Source organism: Arachis stenosperma, chromosome 2 (genome assembly GCF_014773155.1).
Source record: "Arachis stenosperma cultivar V10309 chromosome 2, arast.V10309.gnm1.PFL2, whole genome shotgun sequence".
Lineage (NCBI taxonomy): Eukaryota > Viridiplantae > Streptophyta > Magnoliopsida > Fabales > Fabaceae > Arachis > Arachis stenosperma.
This window is the reverse complement of record NC_080378.1, coordinates 77,684,969-77,693,359: the sequence shown is the minus strand read 5'-3', so window position 1 is coordinate 77,693,359 and position 8,391 is coordinate 77,684,969.

Genomic DNA, 8,391 nt, shown 5'->3' with positions numbered 1-8,391 from the left:
AATTTCATCTTTTTCAAAAGTTGATTTCAAAATATCTTATCTAACTTCCTATCTTCTTATCTTTTTCAAAATTTGATTTCAAATCTTTTTCAATCAACTAACTAATTTGTTGTTTGTTTCTTATCTTTTTCAAAACCACCTAACCACTTTTCCCTCTCTAATTTTCAAAAATTCTCCCTCTCTTTTTCAAAAATTCTTTTTGTTTTAAATTTTAATTTTAATTATATTTTGTCTTTGATTTTCGAAAATTACTAACCTCTTTTTCAAAAATCATTTTCGAATTTTCTCCCTCTCTTCTCTTCTTCTTCTATTTAATTATTTAATTACTAACACTTCTCTTCACCTCTCTTCATCCAAAATCCGAACCCTCTTCATTCTTCTACTCCTTTCTTTTTTCTACTAACATAAATGAATCTCTATACTGTGACATAGAGGATTCCTCTTTCTTTTCTTGTTTCTTCTCTTTCATATGAGCAGGAACAGGGATAAAGGCACTCTTGTTGAAATTGATCCAGAACCTGAAAGGACTCTGAAGAGAAAATTAAAAGAAGCTAAATTACAACAATCCAGAAGAGACCTTCTAGAAATTTTCGAACAAGAGAAAGAGATGGCAGAAGAAAATAATAATAATAATGCAAGGAGAATGCTTGGAGACTTCACAAAGCCAACGTCCAAGTTTGATGGAAGAAGCATCTCCATTCCTGCCATTGGAGCCAATAACTTTGAGCTTAAGCCTCAACTAGTTGCTTTAATGCAACAAAACTGCAAGTTTTATGGACTTCCATCTGAAGATCCTTACCAGTTTTTAACTGAGTTCTTGCAGATCTGTGACACTGTAAAGACAAATAGAGTTAATCCTGAAGTCTACAGACTCTTGCTTTTCCCTTTTGCTGTAAGAGACAGAGCTAGAGTATGGTTGGATTCACAACCCAAGGATAGCCTGGACTCATGGGATAAGCTTGTCACTGCATTCTTAGATAAGTTCTTTCCTCCTCAAAAGCTGAGCAAGTTGAGAGTGGATGTTCAAACCTTCAAACAAAAAGATGATGAATCCCTCTATGAAGCCTGGGAAAGATACAAGCAGCTGACCAAGAGATGTCCATCTGACATGTTTTCAGAATGGACCATATTAGATATATTTTATTATGGTCTCTCTGAATTTTCGAAAATGTCATTGGACCATTCAGCAGGTGGATCTATTCACCTGAAGAAAACGCCTGAAGAGGCTCAAGAACTCATTGACATGGTTGCAAACAACCAGTTCATGTACACTTCTGAGAGGAATTCGGTCAACAATGGCATACCTCAGAAGAAAGGAGTTCTTGAAATTGATGCTCTGAATGCCATATTGGCTCAGAACAAAGTGTTGACTCAACAGGTCAACATGATCTCTCAAAATCTGAATGGATTGCAACATGCATCCAACAGTACTAGAGAGGCAGCTTCTGAAGAAGCTTATGATCCTGAGAACCCTGCCATGGCAGAGGTTAATTACTTAGGTGAACCTTATGGAAACACCTATAACTCATCATGGAGAAATCATCCAAATTTCTCCTGGAAGGATCAACAAAAACCTCAACAAGGTTTTAACAATGGTGGACGTAATAGGCTAGGCAATAGCAAGCCATATCCATCATCTTCTCAGCAACAAACAGAGAATTCTGAACAAAACAATTCTAATTTAGCAAATATAGTCTCTGATCTGTCAAAGGCCACTTTTAGTTTCATGAATGAAACAAGATCCTCTATTAGAAATCTGGAGGCACAAGTGGGCCAGCTGAGTAAGAAAGTTATTGAAACTCCTCCCAGTGTTCTCCCAAGCAATACAGAAGAAAATCCAAAAGGAGAGTGCAAGGCCATTGACATAGTCAAAGTGGCCGAATGCACAAGGGAGGAGGAGGACGAAAATCCTAGTGAGGAAGACCTCCTGGGACGTTCCTCAAGCAAGAAGGAGTTTCCTATTAAGGATCCAAAGGAACCTGAGGCTCATCTAGAGACCATAGAGATTCCTTTAAATCTTCTTCTGCCATTCATGAGCTCTGAAGAATATTCATCCTCTGAAGAGAATGAAGATGTGACTGGAGAGCAAGTTGCTCAATACTTAGGAGCTATCATGAAGCTGAATGCCAAGCTGTTTGGTAATGAGACTTGGGAAAGTGAATATCCCTTGCTCATTAGAGAACTAGATACTTGGATTCAGAGAACTCTACCTCAAAAGAAACAAGATCCTGGCAAGTTTCTAATACCTTGTACCATTGGCACCATGAGCTTTGAAAAAGCTCTATGTGATCTGGGGTCAGGGATAAATCTTATGCCACTCTCTGTAATGGAGAAGCTGGGGATCATTGAGGTACAACCTGCCTTGTTCTCATTACAATTGGCAGATAAGTCCATAAGACAAGCTTATGGAATAGTAGAGGACGTGCTGGTAAAGGTTGAAGGCCTTTACATCCCTACTGATTTCATAATCCTAGACACTAGGAAGGAAGATGATGAATGCATCATCCTAGGAAGACCTTTCCTAGCCACAGCAGGAGCTGTGATAGATGTCAACAGAGGAGAGTTAGTCCTTCAATTGAATGGGGACTACCTTGTGTTTAAGGCACATGGCCATCCCTCTGTGACAAAAGAGAGTAAGCATGAAGAGCTTCTCTCAGTTCAGAGTCAAGAAGAGCCCACACAGTCAAACTCTAAGTTTGGTGTTGTGAGGCCACAACCAAACTCTAAGTTTGGTGTTCAAACCCCATATCCAAACTCTAAGTTTGGTGTTGGGACTACACACTAAATTGACCTGATCACCATGTGGCTCCATGAGAGCCACTGTCAAGCTATTGACATTAAAGAAGCGCTTGTTGGGAGGCAACCCAATTTTATTTATCTAATTTTATTTTATTTTGTTTCTTTGTTATTTTTGTGTTTAATTAGGTACATGATCATGAGGAGTCACGAAAAAATCAAAAAAATTTAAAAACAGAGTCAAAAACAGAAGAAAAAAATTTTTCACCCTGGAGGACGCACGGGCTGGCGTTCAACGCCCAGAAGGTGCATCTGGCCGGCGTTCAACGCCAGAACAGAGCACCATTCTGGCGCTGAATGCCAAAAACAAGCAACAACCTGGCGTTAAACGCCAGGATGGTGCACAGAGAGGACAAACTGGCGCTGAACGCCAGTAACAAGCATGAAACTGGCGTTCAACGCCAGAAACATGCATTACATGGGCGTTGAACGCCCAGGACGTGCACCAATGGGCGTTTGAACGCCAGAATGGTGTGCCAAGGCAATTTACATGCCTATTTGGTGCAGGGATGGAATTCCTTGACACCTCAGGATCAGTGGACCCCACAGGATCACCTCAGGATCTGTGAACCTCACAGGATCCCCACCTACCTCGCCCTCTCTCTCTCCATTCATGGTCATCCCTTCTATTTTTCATTCACCACTCACTCTTACCCATATAGCCGAGTCCATCTCCCCTCACTCTCCTCCATTTTCATTCTTCTTCTTCTTTTTTTCTTTCTTCTCTTGCTCGAGGGCGAGCAATATTTTAAGTTTGGTGTGGTAAAAGCATAGCTTTTTTGCTTTTCCATTACCATTAATGGCACCTAAGGCCAGAGACACCTCAAAGGGAAGACAAAAGCTTCCACCTCTAAGTCATGGGAGATGGAAAGACTCATGTAAGCTGGAATAGCTCAGTTGGGTAGAACATGTGGCTGCAAATCAAGAGATCCCTGAGATACCTCAGGGGATAAGTTGTCCTCCACACAAATATTGGAAGCAACTAAGGGTGAAACATCATGAGCACTCCATCATTCTCCAAGAAATAAGAGAAGATCAAAGAGCAATGAGGGAGGAGCAACAAAGGCAAGGAAGAGACATAAAGGAGCTCAAAAAGCACCATTGGACCTTCAAGAAGGCGCCACCTTCACTCAGGTGGATTCATTCCTTGTTCTTATTTCTTTCTGTTTTCGGTTTTTAATATTGTGTTTATCTATGTTTTGTGTCTTTATTTCATGATCATTAGTATGTAACCATGCCTTAAAGCTATGAATAAATTCCATTAATCCTTCACCTCTCTTAAATGAAAAATGTTTTAATTCAAAAGAACAAGAAGTACATAAATTTCGAAAATAGCTATTGAATTTAATTTAATTATATTGATGTGGTGACAATACTTTCTGTTTTCTGAATGAATGATTGAACAGTGCATATGTCTTTTGATATTGTTGTTTATGAGTGTTAAAATTGTTGGTTCTTGAAGGAATGATGAACAAAGAGAAATGTTATTGATGATCTGAAAAAAATTATGAAATTGATTCTTGAAGCAAGAAAAAGCAGTGAAAAAAAAAGAAGCATTCGAAAAAAAAAAAGGGAGCTAAAAAGAGTATATAGAAAAAGAAGGAGCAGTAGAAAAAGCCAATAGCCCTTAAAACCAAAAGGCAAGGGTAAAAAGGATCCAAGGCTTTGAGCATCAATGGATAGGAGGGCCCAAGGAAATAAAATCCAGGCCTAAGCGGCTAAATCAAGCTGTCCCTAACCATGTGCTTGTGTCATGAAGGTCCAAGTAAAAAGCTTGAGACTGAATGGTTAAAGTCGTGATCCAAAGCAAAAGAGTGTGCTTAAGAGCTCTGGACACCACTAACTAGGGACTCTAGCAAAGCTGAGTCACAATCTGAAAAGGTTCACCCAGTTATGTGTCTGTGGCATTTATGTATCTGGTGGTAATACTGGAAAACAAAGTGCTTAGAGCCACGGCCAAGACTCATAAGTAGCTGTGTTCAAGAATCAACATGCTTAACTAGGAAAATCAATAACACTATCCAAAATTCTAAGTTCCTAAAAGAAGCCAATCATTCTAAACTTCAAAGGAAAAAGTGAGATGCCAAAACTGTTCAGAAGCAAAAAGCTACAAGTCCCGCTCATCTAATTATAATTAATATTCATTGATATTTTGGAATTTATAGTATATTCTCTTCTTTTTATCCTATTTGATTTTCAGTTGCTTGGGGACAAGCAACAATTTAAGTTTGGTGTTGTGATGAGCGGATAATTTATACGCTTTTTGGCATTGTTTTTATATAGTTTTTAGTAAGTTTGAGCTACTTTTAGGGATGTTTTCATTAGTTTTTATGATAAATTCACATTTCTGGACTTTACTATGAGTTTGTGTGTTTTTCTGTGATTTCAGGTAATTTCTGACTGAAATTGAGGGATTTGAGCAAAACTCTGAAAAAGGCTGACAAAAGGACTGCTGATGCTGTTGGATTCTGACCTCCCTGCACTCGAAATGGATTTTCTGGAGCTATAGAACTCCAATTGGCGCGCTCTCAACGGCGTTGGAAAGTAGACATCCAGGGCTTTCCAGCAATATATAATAGTCCATGCTTTATTCGAAGATTGACGACGTAACTTGGCGTTAAACGCCAAGTTCATGCTGCTGTCTGGAGTTAAACGCCAGAAAAACGTCATGATCCGGAGTTGAACGCCCAAAACACGTCATAACTCAGAGTTCAACTCCAAGAGAAGCCTCAGCTCGTGGATTGATCAAGCTCAGCCCAAACATACACCAAGTGGGCCCCGGAAGTGGATTTATGCATCAAATACTTACTCATGTAAACCCTAGTAGCTAGTCTAGTATATATAGGACACTTATCTATTGTATTAGACATCTTTGGTCTCAGTTTTGTTTTATTCTTCATCTTAGGAGATCATTGATCACGTTTTGGGGGCTGGCCATTCGGCCATGCCTGAACCTCTTTTGCTTATGTATTTTCAACGGTGGAGTTTCTGCACACCATAGATTAAGGGTGTGGAGCTCTGCTGTACCTCAAGTATTAATGAAGTTCTATTTTCTTTCATTCAAATCCCTCTTATTCTTATTCCAAGATATTCATTCGTACCCAAGAACATGATGAATGTGATGAGTTAGATAACTCTCATTATCATTCTCACTTATGAACGCGCGTGATTGACAACCACTTCCGTTCTACATGCAACAGAGCTTGAATGTGTATCTCTTAGATTCCCCAACAGAATCTTCGTGGTATAAGCTAGATGGATGGCGGCATTTATGAGGATCCGGAAAGTCTCACCTTGTCTGTGGTATTCCGAGTAGGATCCTGGGAATCCGGAAAGTCTAACCTTGTCTGTGGTATTCCGAGTAGGATTCCGGTAATGAATGACTGTGACGTGCTTCAAACTTGTAACCTGCTGGGCGTTAGTGACAGACGCAAAAGAATCAAGGGATTCTATTCCAGTAGGAGCGGGAACCAACCAGTGATTAGCCGTACTGTGACATAGTGCGTGAGCATTAGTTTTCACTGCGAGGATGGGATGTAGCCATCAACCATGGGTGATGCCTCCAGACTGGTTAGCTGTGCGAGTGACAGCCGCATAGGATATTTCCCCGAGAGGATTGAAAGTAGCCACAGCTGATGGTGAACCCCTATACAAAGCTTGCCATGGAAAGGAGTAAGAAGGATTGAGTAGAAGCAGTAGGAGAGCAAGCGTCCTTGAGCTCTACAGCATCTCCATCCGCTTATCTGAAATTCCCACCAATGAATCTACATAAGTATTCTATCCCTTTTATTATTTATATTTTATTATTTGAATCTAATCAAGTATCATGTTTAATCTACCTAACTGAGATTTGCAAGGTGACCATAGCTTGCTTCATACCAACAATCTCTGTGGATTCGACCCTTACTCACGTAAGGTTTATTACTTGGACGACCCAGTACACTTGCTGGTTAGTTGAACGGAGTTGTGAATTCAGGTGCTGCCCCTTAGAAGCCTTCATCTCAAAATAATTAGAACAGTGATCACAATTTCGTCCACCAACAGGCTGGCCACTGAGTTAGTCAAGCCGTCAATCTCTAGGCACTCGTCGTTGAATCTGTCGAGGAACTTCTTGGTCGGTTCCCCGACTTTTTGGGTGAGCCCCAGAAGGTTGATCGGGTGCTTGGCTTTGGCAATGCGCGTGGTGAACTGTGCTAAAAAGGTACAAGTTATATCCGAGAAGGCTGTAATAGACCCCTACGGAAGCACATTGAACCATTGGATTGCAGAGCTTGCCAGTGTCACAGGGAAAGCACGGTACCTCATTGCGTCACCAACGCCTTTGAGGTTTATCCTAGCCTTGAAGGTCGTCAGGTGCTCCTGGGGGTCTTGGGTACTGTCATATCTCATCTTCATCGGCTTGTCGAAGTTTTTCGGTAGTCGAACTTTGAGGATGGAGGAGGGGAAAGGGGTAGATCCCATGATGATGGGTTCTTGCCGTCTTTTTGGTCTCTCTTAGTAGGTCTCCCCGTGTCCTTTTGACCCGTCCTGGGTCGTTTGAGACCAAACATTTGGTCGGTGGCGGTCATCTCTTCGGGGGCTTCTGCCTCGAGCTTCTGACCTTCTTAGAGGGGATCGGGTGCGGGAGAAACTTGGCCTAGGACGGTAGCGGTCCTTCGCTGCTAGCTCTCTTTCCAGATTTTGCACCTAGTGGCGCAGCTCTTGCATGATTTTGGCATTATTGTCACCCGTGCCTCCGAACGGACGCCTCTCATGAGAGTTGGAGGGTGGGTCATCCCTGCGGGAACGTGTTCTCGTGTGCTCACGGGAGGATGCCACAGAGGCTAACCTACTCATCAAGCGGGTTCCTTCCTCCTCATGTGCTTCCTCCTCCTCGTGCTTGTCCATCGGGCCCAACAGAAAATTCATTCATGCTTCGTCCCCATAGATGGCGCCAATGTTCAGTCGCTCGGATTCTGAACGGGTACGGTCTGGTGAATATCAAGGATCGGTAGGTTGCTGGAAGCTGGATCTGCACGAGCTCCGGGAATGACGATCTTCCGAGTAGGCGAGGTGAGGAAGTAGTGGAGCCACCTGCAACTACAAGGACTCTAACGCTCAAGTCAGTGTCCATACAAAGGCGGTTATTATGGTTAGGTTAGGTGACGTACCTCTGGGGAGGGGTAGGTCTCTCCCCCTTTATAGTCTGTCCTAGGTCTGTACTTTGGGTGGGCCCTTGTCAGTCAGGCCCACTTCTTTGGAAGCTTCTGCCAGCTGTCCGAGTTTCACATAGGAGGGGAGGTGTCATTCGGGTCACCTCCTAGATTGGGTCTGGCTCTCCGTTGGGTCGGTCTCGCGTCCGGACCCGGGTTGTCGACCACTTGTGGGCTGGGTCGGAACAGATATAAAAATGACCATATATGCCCACGTGCATTCATAAAAAAATCTAAATTCAAATTTATTATTATTGTAGTATATGTTGATGATTTAAACATCATTAGATCACATGAAGAGATTCCAAAAACTGTGGATTATTTAAAAAGAGAATTTGAAATGAAAGATCTTGGTAAAACAAAATTTTGTCTTGATTTACAAATTGAATACTTGCAGAATGGT